Source organism: Balaenoptera musculus, chromosome 3 (assembly GCF_009873245.2).
Source record: "Balaenoptera musculus isolate JJ_BM4_2016_0621 chromosome 3, mBalMus1.pri.v3, whole genome shotgun sequence".
Lineage (NCBI taxonomy): Eukaryota > Metazoa > Chordata > Mammalia > Artiodactyla > Balaenopteridae > Balaenoptera > Balaenoptera musculus.
The window spans coordinates 118,264,969-118,282,738 of NC_045787.1; the positions used below are offsets into that span (position 1 = coordinate 118,264,969).

The window sequence follows — 17,770 nt, forward strand, 5'->3', positions numbered from 1 at the left end:
AATTGGAAAAGAAGAAGTAAGTAAAACTGTCACTGTTTGCAGATGACATGACACTATACATGGAGAATCCTAAATATGCCACCAGAAAACTACTAGAGCTAATCAATGAATTTTGTAAAGTAGCAGGATATAAAATTAATGCACAGAAATCTCTTGTATTCCTATACACTAATTACGAAAAATCTGAAAGAGAAATTAAGGAAACACTCCCATTTACCATTGCAACAGAAAGAATAAAATACCTAGGAATACACCTACGTAAGGAGACAAAAGACCTGTATGCAGAAAACTATAAGACACTGATGAAAGAATTTAAAGATGATACAAACAGGTGGAGAGATATACCATATTCTTGGATTGGAACAATCAATATTGTGAAAATGACTGTACTACCCAAAGCAATTTACAGATTCAGTGCAATCCCTATCAAATTACCAATGACATTTTTTACAGAACTAGAACAAAAAATCTTAAAATTTGTATGGAGACACAAAAGACCCCGAATAGCCAAAGTAGTCTTGAGAACGAAAAACGGAGCTGGAGGAATCAGGCTTCTGGACTTCAGACTATACTACAAAGCTACAGTAATCAAGACAGTATGGTACTGGCACAAAAACAGAAATATAGATCAATGGAATAGGATAGAAAGCCCAGAGATAAACCCACACACATATGGTCAACTTATCTTTGATAAAGGAGGCAAGGATATACAATGGAGAAAAGACAGCCTCTTCAATAAGTGGTGCTGGGAAAACTGGGCAGCTACATGTAAAAGAATGAAATTAGAACACTCCCTAACACCATACACAAAAGTAAACTCAATGGATTAAAGACCTAAATGTAAAGCCAGACACTATAAAACTCTTAGTGGAAAACATAGGAGGAACACTCCATGTCATAAATCACAGCAAGATCTTTTTTGAGCCACCTCCTAGAGAAATGGAAATACAACCAAAAATAAATAAATGGGACCTAATGAAACTTAAAAGCTTTTGCACAGCAAAGGAAACCATAAACAAGATGAAAAGACAACCCTCAGAATGGGAGTAAATATTTGCAAATGAAGCAACTGACAAAGGGTTAATCTCCAAAATTTACAAGCAGCTCATGCAGCTCAATATCAAAAAAACAAACAACCCAATCAAAAAATGGGCAGTATACCTAAATAGACATTTCTCCAAAGAAGACATACAGATGGCCAAGAAGCACATGAAAAGCTGCTCAACATCACTAATTATTAGAGAAATGCAAATCAAAACTACAATGAGGTATCACCTCACACCAGTTAGAATGGGCATCATCAGAAAATCTACAAACAACAAATGCTGGAGACGGTGTGGAGAAAAGGGAACCCTCTTGCACTGTTGGTGGGAATGTAAATTGCTGTAGCCACTATGGAGAACAGTATGGTGGTTCCTTAAAAAACTAAAAATAGAATTACCATATGACCCAGCAATCCCACTACTGGGCATATACCCAGAGAAAACCATAATTCAAAAAGACACATGCACCCCAGTGTTCATTGCAGTGCTATTTACAATAGCCTGGTCATGGAAGCAACCTAAATGCCCATCGACAGACGAATGGATAAAGAAGTTGTGGTACATACATACAATGGAATGTTACTCAGCCATAAAAAGGAACGAACTTGGGTCATTTGTAGAGATGTGGATGCATCTAGAGACTGTCATACAGAGTGAAGTAAGTCAGAAAGAGAAAAACAAATATCATATATTGCGCATATACGTGGAACCTAGAAAAATGGTACAGATGAACCGGTTTGCCTGGCAGAAATAGAGACACAGATGTGGACACCAAGGGGGGAAAGTGGCGGGGGGTAGTGGTGGTGTGATGAATTGGGAGATTGGGACTGACATGTATACACTGATGTGTATAAAATGGATAACTAATAAGAACCGGCTGTATAAAAAACTAAATAAAATAAAATTCAAAAATTCAAAAAAAAAACCATACAAAATAATCTCAGCTATTTAAAAATGCATAGGAGAGATTATATTAAGAAAATATACCAGGCTTCCCTGGTGGCCCAGTGGTTAAGAATCTGCCTGCCAACGCAGGGGACACGGGTTCGAGCCCTGGTCCGGGAAGATTCCACATGCTGCAAAGCAACTAAGCCCATGCGCCACAACTACTGAAGCCTGTGCACCTAGAGCTTGTGCTCTGCAACAAGAGAAGCCACTGCAATGAGAAGCCTGCGCACCGCAGCGAAGAGTAGCCCCCGCTCACCGCAGCTAGAGAAAGCCTGCACGCAGCAATGAAGACCCAACACAGCCAAAAATAAAATAAAATAAAATAAATTAATTAAAAAAAATATATATATATATATATACCAATTGCTAATGATGATCTTCATTAGGATTCTGGATGAGTTCTTTTTCTTCACTTAAATTTTCTGTATATCACGATATTGCTATAATAAGTATGCATTACCCTATAGTCAAATTATATTACTTAAAACTTAATTCATGCAGTTTTGTTCATGCAAGAAGTTGAAACTATATAAAACCAGCAGAAAGTCTGGAAGTACACCAAAATATTATCTATACTTTTTTGTGTTTTTAGTTTTCTATCAATATATAGAATATGTATTTCTTCTATAGTGGCTGCCACAGCAGTTTCAATAAATGTCTATGAATGAATAAAAAAATAAAAAAATAAATAAAGTCACTTGGGGAGGAGCATGAAGAGGATTTGGCAAATGCTAGAAACTCAACAAAGGAATAGTCAGAGATAGCTCAGGGCGCGAGTGGAGAGGATGGAGGAATGGATGGGAGAATGGACAGAACCAGAAGCCCGATCAGCAGGGCAGGTGCCGAGCGCACTGTGGAGTGGGCTGCATCCCAGGTGAGAGGCACCATCCGTACAGAGCTGAGTGTGAAGCGGGACCTGAAAATGGGACTCTGGAGAGAAGCCAGAGTTGGAAGCAGATGCAGGAGGGTCAGGGCCAAGGGGAGAGAGGGGATCTTCAAGGGAGAACGACCTGAAGAGAGAGGTGGACAGAGGCAGCTGCCCTGGGGGACACCCCACATTCTTAGAGACCCCCAGTGCAGACGGTGATCTCAGAGGAGAAGTCACAGGAGACAGGAGGCCCCAAGGTATAGGATCACAGAATTCAGAGGGGAAGCTGGCTCTGGGCCATGCTGCCCAAAGCTGCTAAGAGGCTAAACAGAAAAGGAAAATGGAAGCCATAGCCTTGAGATTGGTCTCGCAGCGTTGCTGTTCTAATCACTTCTCCACACGGCCACCCAGTCCCTCTTCTAAAGGAAGACGTGCGCTCTTCCATTATCAGAAACCTTCCATTGCTTTCCACTTCCCAGACATTAAGGCCCTAAGTCCTTGGCAGAGGATTTCCATGACCCCATATCTTGTCTGAAAACCTTACCTTCCACCCTGCCCTTCCCCATCTCAGCCACGTGGGGCCCTCCCCTCCTTGTTGCTTGTCCAGGCCTTCATGAGTTGGTTCATGCTGTTCCCTCAGCCTGGAAGGCCCTTCCCTTCCAATCTCTACCAGCTAAAATTCTTCTTATCCTTCAAGACCTACATCACATTCTACATCCACTGCAAAGCCTTCCCTCATCTCTCCAGCAAGAAAGGTCCTTCCTTCCTTCCTTCCTTCAAGGACCCATGGTGCAGTGCTTTGCCTAGCAATACTTTGATTCCTTCTAAGATTCCATCCATTTGTTGGTTTGTCTCTCCCCTCCACTGGCTTATGACATCATGAGAGCAGAAGACATATCTTGTCTTTGAATCTCCCCTAGCGTGATCTCCACTGACACCATCAAAGCATAGGAAGAAACAAATACCTAAGGGCAGTAGATGCTGGTAGTTCTACCACTTCCAGGTGATTTACTTGGAAAATTACAGGGTCTCAGAGTTATTCGACTTCAGGGCTTTGACCTGCAATTAAAATCTTGGCCCAGAATTTGGTTACCTTACAATCAGATGTGTTATCTGTGAGCTCCAGAGCCATTTCGATATTGAGGATACACTATTATACATACACTAAAATTTTTCTGAACTTCGCATATTAGACAAAAATGGAAAAAACTTGGCCTGGTCATCAGAAGTGCTTTATCACATGTGCTCCCTGATGGAGGTTTAGAGAAATCCCTACACAATTCCACCAGGACCATAAACATATTTCTAGAGCCATGAATTAGGAGGAGAAAGTTTCCCAACACTCAATTTACAAACTCAGAAAGCATCTGTTCATTTAATCATCTATCATCTTCTTCAGCTCCTCCAAATAGGCTCTGACAGTATTTAGATGAAATGAATATACTGATTTATTTTGTGACAGCTTGCTGTTTGTAAGGAAAACATATATTCAATAAATATATTCAACAGGGTTCAGGAGCACCTACTAGTGCCAGTAGTGTGTTTTGTTTAAACAGTGTACGATAGATGAGTCAGGTAATTCTTTCTGTGTCTGTGTTTTAGTGGTTAGATATTCTCTGTTTTGTTATAAAAAACTGAGAGCAATTTAGAAACTGTTGTAGATAGTCCTGGTTTTTTTTGGTTTGCTTTGTTTTTATTTTAGGATAGACAGTTATAAAACACAGCTGGCAAAATGAAAGAAAAAGCTACATTCCTTATGCAGCTGTGACAACAGATTTAAATATATCTCTAATCTAACAGACCTGGTTCTTGGCAAGGAAGGGAAAATGAGTTCATTGTTTTTTTAGCACTTTAGACTTCACACTCACACACATGTGTGCACGTGCATACACAAAGGGTAAAAGGGCAATATAGCCAGAGGGTATGTTGAATGATTTTTAAATTCATTTTCCTCAGATCCTGCAGTGTAGGTTGGGAGGGAGTTTCCCAAAGCACTGAACTTGTGAGGAAAGTCTTCCTCTACCTTCGTAATAATAGAAATCACCATCTCCTGAGCATTTGTTCCATGCTGGACAGATGCTAGAAGAGCTTTACCTGGTTTACCTCATTTCATCCTCTGAGGTATGTGCCATTTACACACAGAAACTGAGTCTCAGAACAGTGAACCAGCTGAAGGTCACATAGGTGGTTAGGGATAGGACTGGAATTTAAATCTCGTTGTCTAACTTCAGGGCCCACATTTTAGCCACAACTGGGATTTTCCTTAACCCACCTCCATTGTGGCAGAATTGCAACAAAAACATACTTGAGAGGTGACAAGTGACCAGGCCTGGGAAAATGTGGAACATTCCAGATGACATCTCCCCATCTTTAAGTGATTCTGAAGGACAGATGCAAGAAATGTGGTTGGCCTACCCAAAAGAGCCCTAAAAATAGATGTCTTCCTCTCTTTTGTATTTCAGTATATAATGTTCTTTCCTCCTTAATAGTAATAGAGCTATGCTTAAATGTTTTTTATGGCATTATTAATAATGGTGACAATGAACTGAATATCCAATAATAGAGGACTCATTAGATTATAGAGGAATACACTGCCACCATTAAAAATTCTGTTTTAGAAGAATATTAATTGGAATGGAGAATGCCCATGATATGTTGCTAAATGAAAAAGTAAAAGTCTGTAAAGACAGTATGATCCCATTTTTGTTTCTCACGCACACAGGCAGGTAAGGAGACAGACACACAAATACAGACATACGTAAACACAGGAAAAGAACTGGAGGGTACCAATATTATCCATATTTTAACTGTGGTTATCTCTGGATGATGGGTAAATTTTTATTTTCTTAAATTTTATTTTCTAGTATGACTTAAATTTCCTATAATGAAATAAATTACTTAATTATCTAAAAATCAATTTTTAAGTAATGCATACTCATTAACTCAACAACTTCATTATACAAAGTTTTTGAGAATCCACTATGTACCAGACTCTGTGTATTCAAAACATTAAAAGAAAAACCAAAACACAGAAAAAGAAAACAAAGTTACTCATATCCCTGTTCTACTGGCATTTTGGATGATATCCTTGAGGTCGTTTTCTGTGCTGCTTTTAAACACAGTGGTGACCAAAGCAGACAGCCACCAAGCCCTGGGATGAGTCAGGAGTCCTGCCAATGGAGGCCGACCAGCCTCCGGGCCCTGACTTGGCTGCTTCTACCACCAAACATTATTTCCCTTCCCTCTAAGCCTCAGCTCCCTCATCAGTAAAAAGGATTAAGAGTATTACCTACCTCAACAGCCTTTCGGAGGATTAAATGAGTTACAAGTAAAGTGCCTTGAAGTACACAACAGATAGTAACTATTATTACTGTTATTCTATGTAGAATGGCTACATTGCTGTTCTGTTTTGTTTTCCATCTCCTTTCTTCCAAAGAGTATAACATAGCTGTATTTCTCTTGGAGAGCAGGGACCACTGTTTAGGTCATTCAGGCATATAAAGTCACCTTCGAGTTTTGCATGTAGATCAGGTCAGTCAGTCAAAGCCATTCGACCTCATTTCCCAGGCAAAGTTGTAATGGATAGAGAGAGCTGACGTGGTTTAAAGAGAAGCCAGACTATTTCTACACCTTTCAGAAACTCTCGGGAGCCAATGTTGGACAAAGATCTTAACTTAATTCTGTTTGGAAACCTAACAAACATGGCTAGGTATAGGCATTAGGATAGGTAAACTCTGTTGCTTATTCTGACCAAGTCCATGACTTTGGGGCTTGGTGTTCTGTTTTGTCTTATTAGCTCTGTTCTTTGAGCTCTTTGGAAGCGAGATGCTTAGCAGCCAGCTAATTCCTGGAAGAGACAGCCTGTTTCTAGTTGTGGCCCTGCCTCATTCTAGCCTCTGCCCCCATCATCTCCTTTCTGCATGGCTCCCAGGCCTCCTAACTCAGACCCTTGCCTTCCCTCCACCCCTCTTAGAGTTAAATCTCCACTCAGGATGAAATGAGGGTCTTAAAATGTCCACTGCTGCATGCCGCCTCTAATTCTAATCCCCCAGTGGCTTTCAGTGCATTCAGAATAAAGCCCCAACTCTCTGCATGACTCCAGGCTGTGCATGATCTGGTCCTTGCATGCCTCTCCAGCCTCATCTTTTTTTTTTTTTTCCCAGCCTCATCTTGACCCTTTCCTCCATTGTCTACTCTCCTTGACGTATCCTGGCCTCTGCTGGAGTCTAGAACACACAAGCTCTTGCCCACCTCGGGGCCTTACCGCATGCTCTTCCCTCCACAAAGGATAGTCTTCGCCCCTTCTCTTTGCATACCTGGAGCCCCTTATCTTTCTGGCCTTTGCTTCTATGTCACCTTCAAGAGGCTTTCCCTTTCTGCCCAATTTGTAACAGCTTCTCTTGTTCCAGGACCTTGTTTGTTTCCTTTGTAGATCTTATCACAATTTCTACTTATTTCATTTCTTTATTTGTTGGCTTACTTGGTGTGTGTGTGTGTGTGTGTGTGTGTGTGCGTGCGCGTGTTTGTATATACTCTGTCCCCCACTCCCCTGCCTCATTAGAACGTAAGCTCCTCAAGGGTAGGGACCATGTCTCTCTCTTCATTGTTGTATCCTTGGGGCAGGACCCCTCATGATCAAGGTATCCAATACAGAGGGAAGGAAGGGAGGGAGGGAGTCTCCGAAAAGGGGGATGCTTTTCCAGGCAGCCCGGTTTCCCGTGAATGTGGGCAGTATGTCCTGCTCAGCCCTAACATTACCGTGCAAGTCTAAAAATAAAACCACTGGGTGGAGTGAGAAGCCTTTAAAGAGGATGGGGGAGAGATAATGAGAAACAGGATCTGGCCAACACAGGCCCAGCAGGATGTGGGACTGGCCAGGAAGAGAAAGGGACCTTGACTTCAAGAAAATACTGCAAGAGTCTGATGAAGGTAGGACTCCTCATTAGTCACCAGAGGTCTTCCTCTTGGTCTGCAGCAGATGAAAAGACTTTGAAGTCACCAATTCAGGATATGCTTCCATCTAGAGCAAGACATGTTTAGAGGTTTTTTTTTTTAAGAGCTATTCTTTATAGTTCCTAAAACAGAGGGCTCCACACCCCACATCTGACTGCCATGCTGTCAGAAGAAGAGGGAAAGGCGGGAGGTTACAGGGAGGCGATGAAGCCTGCTTTGGCTCACCCTCCCCCTGACCTTCCCCAGGGCCCATTCCAGCGTGGGATCCGAACCTCCCACCACAGTAGGGTCCCAGCCAGACATCCCAAGGTGTAGCCGCCTTCCACAATCTTGGCTCAGTTCTGGGGCAGCGCAAGGCGGGGAGGGTCGGGTCAGTGGGTCGCTAGAAACAACTTGGACATCGCCTTGGAAACGCTCTCCCCCAACTTGCGCTGTGTGCATTTGGACCCATCCTGAACCAGCTGTGTGTTAAATCCTCCGGCTGCAGTGGGAGGTAGGGAGGCATCTGCGGAAGGTCAGAGTGTGTCAGGAAGGGGTCCACCTCCATGATGGGAGACCATCGATCTTCAGGCCTTAGTGAAAGGTCTGAAGACCCAGGAGAGCCACGGGCTGAAAATCCATACTCTGGGCCTGGTCTCTGTGGTGCAAGAATGGGCTGGACCGAGGGTTGGGGCTGCCAGCATCCCCTCCTCCAGACTATGACCTGGACCCCTTCCCGTAATCCATCTCTCTGCGCTGCTCCAAAAGCCAAGTGATGTGGTCATGGTCACCTAGTGCAGGGGAATATTTGTAAGCCTCTACAACATTGATCACCACTGGGTTTTTCCATATTCCCCACTATGTGACGGTCAGGAGGGCCACAAAGGAACGGGAAGGAAACTAGCAAGTATGGAGAGAGACAGCTGGAGCTGTCCACGTCCCCTTAATAACCTCCACAAGCCCCTCTCGAGAGGAACTCTTGCAGAGAAGGAAAACAAAGCACAGAGAGGACAAGTTCCTTACCCACAGTCACTCAGGAGGGTGAGGCAGGGCATCTGGCAGCCTGAATGCAGAATAACTGTGCAGTTCACAGCCTACAGCAGTCCATCAAGTTCACCCTGCGGTCAGGCTTCAAATAATTTAAACTCAAAGCCCAGGGTCAGGGGACACGGAGCAAAAGTTTGAAGGAATCCATGCCCCGAGGAACCGCACGCCCCCCGGAGGGGTGGGAATCCCAAAGCCTTTTAAGGAATTGCGCTAAAGGAACCTTGCTGAAGTCGAGGCTTATTTAATTGTTTGTTGCAAACGCCTGCAGCTTAAAACTGCTGAACAGGGAGGCTTGTCTGCTCTATGCTTGAACTCTTTAAGGGGGCTATTGCTTTCTTGGCTAGTTCTAGGTTCCTGACATGTGGATTTTAAGTGCTGAAAGAGCATAGGGTGATAATTGTCCCTTGGAACAAAAAAGACTGACAGGGGAACAGCAGGGCAGCAGGTGACCTTCATGTTCCAAGATCATTTTTTAAAAAAAATTTTTCTAATAGGAATTTTAATAATAATGATTTTTGTAAAAAACAAAAAACAAAATGGCAACACAGAGTGCACACACGAGCACCACAAAAGCCTAACACAAGATCATTTTTTTAGTTCAAATACATTCTTAGGAAAACTTCCAAAAAACCTTAGCCAGACTGCGAAGATGGTCAGTAGCAATAATATTTATTTATTTATTTATTTATTTAGGCTGTGTTGGGTCTTCATAGCTGTGTGCAGGCTTTCTCTGGTTGTGCCGAGCGGGGTGTGGGGGGGGTACTCTTTGTTGCAGAGCACGGGCTCTAGCCGCGCCGGCTTCAGTAGTTGTGGCATGGGGGCTCAGTAGTTGTGGCTCGCGGGCTCTAGAGCGCAGGCTCAGTAGTTGTGGCTCACGGGCTTAGTTGCTCCACGGCACGTGGGATCTTCCCAGACCAGGGCTTGAACCCATGTCCCCTGCATTGGCAAGCAGATTCTTAACCACTGCGCCACCAGGGAAGCCCAATAATTAATATTTTATTGAGCAAACACTGTGTGCTATGCATTATGTACTAAAACATTTTTGTCTCACTGAAGTCTTAGGTCAGCCCTATGAGGGAGTAACGGCTAATGCTGATAATATAACACTTACACTTTCTCAGACTTCACCTGCATGAATTCATATAGTACCGTCAACAACCCTAGGGTATGGGCACTGTTACTATGTCTCTTTTACAGAAGTGGAGAGGTTACGGAACTTGGCCAGGGCTGTGCAGCTATTGTGTGTCAGAGCCAGAATTCAAACCCAAGCGGTCCTGCCCCAACCATTATACTCCCTAGCGTCACGCCCCGCACACTGTCGCTCTGAAATAAGAAAAGGATGCTGAGAGAGACAGGGCAGAAGTGGAGCCATCAGGAGAATTCTTGGTCTCCCGTGTCAGCTCTCTTTCCAAGGAACTTAGGACACTGCCTCCCGAGCCCTCAGCAGAGATCCCAGGACTGACCCGGGAGAACAGTAGCAAGTTCTGTGAGGCCAACGGAGCGGGGATTTTATCCTTGTGAAGAAACCATCCTGAAGCCGACCTGCATCTCTGCCCCTAGAAACATCCCCATTAGCATTACAAACACGAAAAACCAGTGGAGGCTTAAGGAGGAACATTTTGCTCCTTTAACGTAAACACCACCCTAGCACTAAAGGCCAAGAAGCCGGGGGCCGAGCCAGCCTGGGACCCTGAACCAGGGACGCGCTCTCCCAGGGCTGCAGCTTGCCGTGTAGACTCCAAGGAGTGACTCTGAAGCGTTCATTCTCCGCTGTCCTCCGGGTGCCATTTCTAAATTCTGACGAAGATTCTGAGGAAGGACAAGCGCAGCCTGGTTTTGTAGCAACTCTTTGTGTCCCTGAGGTACTGGGGCAGCACTGTGCACGCACTGATTTATCAGTGCAGACGCCGGTTCCGCTCCCATGGGACCTGGTGGCAAAGGCGAGGATGAGCGGCTCCACCCACCTCCCTGGGTGCAAGGGTTGGAACGCGCTGGATCGACGTCTCCCTTCTGGGTGCCTGACATCACTTGTTTGCCTTTGATGCCCATCAGCCCAAAGAAGTTATTCATCTTTGAGCATGAATAATACAACTAGGCCGGATTTTTCCAGGCTCCCAAAGCGAATTCTCTGAAGAGCTGAGATTGCGCACACTAAGCCAGAGCAGCCGACGCAAAGTACGGGGTCCTGGGGACTGTGAGGGGCCCGCCCACTCGAGTCAGGGTCGGGGGCCCCGATGCGCACTTGTCAGTGCTGCTTTCAGACGTTAACGTGCCCCCTTTCTAGAGCTGTGAGGAGCGACAGAGGCTGGGGGGTCCCACTGCTGTCCTTGGTCTTGGCTTTCCCACTCCCAAGATTGAAGCAGTCGCTCATTCACTCATTCATTGGACCAACATTTACTGAGCACCTACTATGTGCCTAGGCTCTGTCCTAGGCCCTGGAGATATAGCAGGGAACCACACAGATGAGGTCCTGCCCTCCTGAGGCTTATGTTCTAGGGGGGAGAATGAATCGTAGCAAACTTAAAAAATTGACAAGATGACTACAGACTGGCGTAAGTGCCATGAAGGAAACAGAGGTAGGATAGGGAATAACAGGAGAGAAAGCCTCTTTAAGGAGTTGACAAGAGGTCTGCTATGTGAAGAACTGTGGGGAAAGCACTCCAGGCAGATGGAACAGCAATTGCAAAGTCCCACAGGCAGGAAAGGGCGTGGAACAGCAGAGGAACGGAAGAGAGGCTCGTGGGGATAGAGCCAGTGGGGGATGTGAGAGAAGTGGGAGGATCTTGCTCCCCATGAGGCCCCCTGCCTGCTCTCACCTTCCTGAAAGTCCCTTCTCTTCTCCACAGTGTGTTCCACTTGCCCCAAGGACTCATCCTTGCTAAGCCAAGTCCAGTCCCTCTGCTGGAAGGAAAAGGAAGGGAATTCTTTTTGTGGCTGGCAGGGCACATGGCAAAGGCGTGGCGTTCAGTGTGATGTCAGGACTCACTCATGGATTATGCCAACAACCGCTGGCGTCGATGAGGAGTTTCCCAGGGATGGGAATGGGGTGTGCATCTCTGGTAGCAGGGGCACAGGAGAGGGCTGCAAACCCCAAGCTGGAATTCCCACAGCTGCGGGCCCGTCTTGCTGCTGCTTGTGTGAAATCACGAATAAGGCAAATTTTGGCGTCAAGTTCTTTGCGCTCCTCCTTTATACTCTCTGCCTCTTTTCAGACCTGTCTCTGCCCACGTTCACCCCTGGTGCCTCAGGGGGTCTGCCTGGGCTTCTTGCCCCTGCCTCTTTCCCCTTCACAACTTGAATCTCGACCTTTCTCCACAGGCATGCTGAATAATTGGCCTGCTGACTGCTGGCCCTCTCCCATAGCTTCAGGCAGAGTTCAGCAGGCAAAGGAGAGGTTATATTCACAAGGTCTCTCTGTGTCCTTCAAATGATACCAAAGAAGGGGCCACCTGGTCAACCCCAGTCTGAGCCTGGCCTGGCTGCCAAGCTCACAAATTAACCTCATCAGCTCCTGCTGTCCCTATTTAAACCCTTTCCAGTGGGGCCATGTCCAGCACCTAGAGCATGCTCAGCTGAGGGGGACTGTGCTAGAACACTGTTTGGGAAGTGGCCTGGAACCTTATTCCCTGATCATGACGCAGCCAACCCTAGATTTGTGAGCTCAGGAAGCCTGCTGTCTTGCTTCAGGGCTGACCCACTGCTGAACCACACCAGCAACTTCTTTGTCCTTTGTTGAAATCAGAGTTTACCCTATAGGGGATCTCCTCCTTCTCTGGCTTTCTGTGGCTCTTAGCAAAGGACCTAAATGCTCATTGTGGCCACTGTGGTCCAGCCCACACCTGCCCCTTTGACGCCAACTTGCCCCCCTTCTTCCCTGCGTTCCAGCTGCACTGGCCTCCCCTCCGCTCCTTGGTGAAGCCACACTTTTCACACCATGTGACCTTCACTCATGCTCTCCCTCCACCTGAAACGTTCAGCCCTCACCCATCTGACCCCTGCTCATCCTCCAGATCTCAGCCCAAGCATCACCTCCCCGCCGAAGCTTTTCCAGAGCCCCTGACTGGGTCCAGCACTCTGCCCTGTGCCTTCAGGGGGAGTTCCTGCACGATGGATGTCGGTGGACCCACCTAGCCTCTAACGTTCATGAAAGTAGGGACTGGTGGTCCCAGGCCCGGTGGCCTGCTCCTGGCACGCACAGGGGCCCCACGAATGAGCTGCATGACCTGAACTGGTCAGGGATGGCCTCCAGCATGCCCATCCTGGTCTCCACTCTCTCTTTCTCTTTCTGCTGCTGCCTCCTTTCTTCTTTGCTTTCCCTTCCCTCTTTCCTCTTCATCCTTTCTATTCATTCCTTCTTCCTTCCTGGGCCTTGGGCCTACCTGTGGCTCCCAAGAACACTATTTAAGCCAACAGAAAAGCACTCAGAATTAAAGAAAAAGTTGCCACAGCTTGGCAGCATGTGTTGGCCTTCACCTAGATCAGCCCAGACCCAGGGCCTAGAGGGGAAATCTGATTCCTACTGTAGTCGTTTCCTAAGGCTGCTGTAACGAGTACCACAGACTGGGTGGCTTACACAGCAGAAATTTCTTGTCTCACAGTTCTGGAGGCCAGAAGTCCAGAATCACGGCATCTGCAGGGTTGGTTTCTCCTGAGGGCTTTGAGGGAAGGATCTGGCCCAGGCCTTTCTCCTTGACTTGTAGATGGTCATCTTCTCCCTGTGTCTTGTCACATCATTTTCCCTCTGTATATGTCACTGTGTCTCAATTTCCCCTTTTTAAAAGGACACCACTCATACTGGATTAGGAGCCACCCTAATGATCTCATTTAAACTTGATAACTGGGCTTCCTTGGTGGCGCAGTGGTTAAGAATCTGCCTGCCAATGCAGGGGACACAGGTTCGAGCCCTGGTCCGGGAAGATCCCACATGCCGTGGAGCAACTAAGCCCACATGCCGCACAACTACTGAAGGCTGCGTGACTAGAGCCCGTGCTCCACAACAAGAGAAGCCACCGCAATGAGAAGCCTGCGCACCGAAACGAAGAGTAACCCCTACTCGCCGCAACTAGAGAAAGCCCACACGCAGCAACGAAGACCCAACGCAGCCAAAAATAAACAAATAAATAAATAAATTTATAAATAAAACGAAACAAAACTTGATGACCTCTGTCAGAACACTATCTCCAAATAAGGTCACATTCTGAAATACTGGAGGTTAGGAGTTCCACCTATGGATTTGAGGGGGGAACACAATTTAACCCATAACAACTATCTTCTACCCACCCGTTGACCACACCCTTTTTGACTTATTGAATGAGATAAAAATAGGGAACCACAGGGACACATCATCTTCTGAAGAAATTATATGGGCGTCTCGGGATGGGGGAGGACAAGATCAGAATGTGAAGGGGAGAAAGACACCCAAGAGTGAGAAAGGAGGGTTGAACTGACAGAGAGCTAAAACTATGTTCATAACCACACCCAGGGGTTCCGTGGCTATGCTATGGGGATCTGCGGGGCCTGGGTTCATATCTCAGATCTGCCCCATACTGGCAGTGGGGCCTTTCCCCTCACTTGTCAAATGTGATAATAATGGCACCTAACTTATGGGATGGTTGTGAAGGGCTTAGTACTGTGCCCGGCACATGGTAACGCAGTACGCAGTAGGCGGGCTTTCGCTGCTATTACCAGCAGCGGAGGTCTAGCCTAAGTAAAATGGTGGTCCAGGAAGAAGCTGTGACAGAGAAGAGGCTAATTGCCACTGATTGAGGCCCCATGACTCTGTTCTCATTAACAGCAATGAAGACAAGGGAACCAGAGCAACGGTCAGCCCGAGGCTTCTTCAGCTGTAGCCTGTGGACCAAAGGCATCAGAACCAGCTGGGCCCCAGCCAGGAAACGCAGAATCCTGGGCCCCTCACGAACCCGGCTACGTCAGGACTTGTGTGGGTAGGTCCCAGGAACCTGAAGTTTAAAAAATCTTTTTAATTAACTTATTTTTTGAAGTATAGTTGATCTATAATGTGTTAATTTCTGCTGTACAGCAAAGTGATTCAGTTATACATATACATACATTTTTAAAATATTCTTTTCCGTTATAGTTTATCACAGGGTATTGAATATAGTTTCCTGTGCTATATAGTAGGACCTTGTTGTTTATCCATTTTATATGTAATAGTTTGCATCTGCTAACCCCAAACTCCCACTCTGTCCCTCCCCTCCTCTTCCCCTTGGCAACCACAAGTCTGTTCTCTATGAACCTGATGTTTTAAAGAAGCTCCCATGTGATTCTCACGCACATTAAAGTTTGAAAACACCTGGGCCAGGGCTTCCCTGGTGGCACAGTGGTTAGGAATCCATCTGCCAATGCAGGGGGACACAGGAGCCCTGGTCCGGGAAGATCCCACATGCCGTGGGGCAACTAAGCCCATGCGCCACAACTATTGAGCCTGTGCTCTAGAGCCCACGAGCCACAACTACTGAGCCCACGGGCCACAACTACTGAAGCCCGCACGCCTAGAGCCCGTGCTCCGCAACAAGAGAAGCCACCGTAGTGAGAAGCCTGAGCACCGCAACCAAGAGTAGCCCCCGCTCGCCGCAACTAGAAGAAAGACCGTGCACAGCAACGAAGACCCAACTCAGCCAAAAGTAAATAAATAAATAAATTTAAAAAAACCACCTGGGCCAGACCACAGGTTCTGGAGCGGCAAAGATGAGTCTTGTCCATCAGTAACCCCCAGATCTACACAGCCCTGCTGTGAGGTAGGCACACTTTCACACCTGTTCCTATCACCAGCATTCCTTGGGTGAAGTCAGAGAAGTGGGCTTGAGCAATTATGCATAAAACAAATCTCTGTGTGTCATGTTTTAAACATTCAATTTAGAGAAATTGCATTGGCAAATCAAGCCTTTTACATCACTATAAACTTCACTGAGCCCAGACACTACGTTCTGGATTGCCCATTCCTCCTCTCTCCACGGCTGGAGTCACCTAGTCTTGACCTCGGGCTTAGCTCAAGATGACCTCTGACCTTAGGCTAGAGGGGTGTCAGGATCTCTGGCCTAGCACCCTTGCTGTGTCCGTCTCTGTACCATTTCCTCTCTTATTGGGCACCATCCACTGCCTTCTGCAGGAAAGCCTGAGGCCCACCTTGTCCCCCAGGGCCTGCGTTCATGTCTTGTTCCCAAACACTGAGTCCCAAAGGTCATGGGTCCTCAAGGCTGAGATTCTGTCCCCAGGCCAATTTAGGGTCCTGCTGTCTCTTGGCAAAGCTTCCAAATTCTGGTCTACTTTCTAGGGCCTTCAGATCTCATCTGTTGCTGAAGTCCATCTGTCACCAAACTCCACCTGCCTCTCAGGACACCTCCAGTGATCCCCCAAATCATAGACGGCATACCGGTTAGGAGCACAGCCTGGGTGTAAGCTTGGCTCTGCCACTTGGTAACTGTGTGACTGTAGGCAAATGGCCCAGCCCACCGAGCTCAATTTCTGCAGCTGTGACAGCCCTACTTCACAGGGTTGTTACGAGAATCCGGCGAGGTCACACACGTAAAGTCAGGCACCGTGCCTGGCTCATATAAGGGCTCAAGAAACGCTGGCCACGAGCACAGAAGCTCCTCTATTCTGAAAGCTTGGAAATGCAAGCAAAACTCCACACCAAGCAAAAGCACCTCCAGCTGCCCAGAAGGTGGCACTGATGGTCACTCAGAGAGTCACTTTGGACCTTGGAACAAATGGACTTGTGAGCAGCCTTTTCAGAACTCACCTTTCAATGATAATAGTAATAGTAATAACAATAGCAACAAGAAATACTTAGGTTGTACTTATTATAAACCAGGCACTGAGCTAAGACTGTTACTCATTTGATCCTTTCAGTAATAAGGCTGGTACTTTATTACCCCATTTTACAGATGAGGAGACTGAGGCACAAGGTCACAGGACTAATAAGTGTCAGAGTCCAAATTGAACCCCAGCTTCTTCCTGGCTGCAGAATCTATGTACCTAACCACTATTTTGCTGCCTCTCTTAAGTAGTAACATTTAGGAATCAAAATAATTACTATTGGGCTTCCCTGGTGGCACAGTGGTTAATCCGCCTGTCAACGCAGGGGACACAGGTTCGAGCCCTGGTCCAGGAAGATCCCATATGCTGTGGAGCAATTAAGCCCGTGCACCACAACTACTGAGCCTGCACTCTAGAGCCCACGAGCCACAACTACTGAAGCCAGTGCACCTAGAGCCCATGCTCCACAACAAGGGAAGCCACGCCAACAATGAGAAGCCCGCGCACCGCAACGAAGAGTAGCCTCCGCTCACCGCAACTAGAGAAAGCCCATGCACAGCAACGAAGACCCAACGCAGCCAAAAAAATAAATTAATTAATTAAAAAAAAAAAAAAAAGACTTTGCGCTCCCAATGCAGGGGGCCTGAGTTCGATCCCTGGTCAGGGAACTAGATCCCACATGCATGCCACAGCTACGAGTTTGCATGCCACAACTAAGGAGCCCGGGAGCCGCAACTAAGACCCAGGGCAACCAAAAATAATAATAATAATAATAATTACTATTCTCTCCCTCCCTCTTCTCTTGCTGTAGGCCACTGGCCCAGATGCTTGTCCTTGTTCCTCTACCTTGGACTCCTTTACCTCCCAGCTGAGTTGGACATCCTGTCAGCCCAGGTTCATTGTCTGTTACCTGCCCCCACAAGGTAAGTCCCCACCTTTCTCTATGGCTGAATGGGCTGGATCCAGTCCCATCTTGAGGTGAGACACCTTGCCAGTATTTGATGAACTTGATGAGTGAATCCTTTCTTAAGGAAAAACAGTCATTCACTTACAATTTACGTGTCCTGGATAGTTGTTAGATTGACCTAAAACAGGGTATGTCTGTAGCACGACTGATTGCAGATTCTTTTTCCAGTAGCTTAAATCAAGGAGT

General features: G+C 46.5%; 1 protein-coding gene and 1 long non-coding RNA gene across 7 annotated transcripts in view; one reads left to right on the forward strand and one right to left on the reverse strand.

The window, feature by feature from the left end:
- LOC118892914 overlaps positions 1 to 17,596 on the forward strand; it is a 197,607-nt gene extending 180,011 nt beyond the window's left edge. For 2 of the 3 annotated variants that reach the window (XR_005019370.1, XR_005019369.1), the window contains exons 4-5: positions 14,633 to 14,783; positions 17,429 to 17,596. This is a non-coding gene — a long non-coding RNA (uncharacterized LOC118892914). The remainder of the gene's footprint in view (positions 1 to 14,632; positions 14,784 to 17,428) is intronic. The other variant, XR_005019371.1, reaches the window with a different exon arrangement.
- The window catches only part of FGF1 (fibroblast growth factor 1), a 102,931-nt gene that overhangs the window by 73,016 nt on the left and 12,145 nt on the right, over positions 1 to 17,770 (reverse strand). The gene's annotated exons all lie outside the window — the stretch shown is intronic.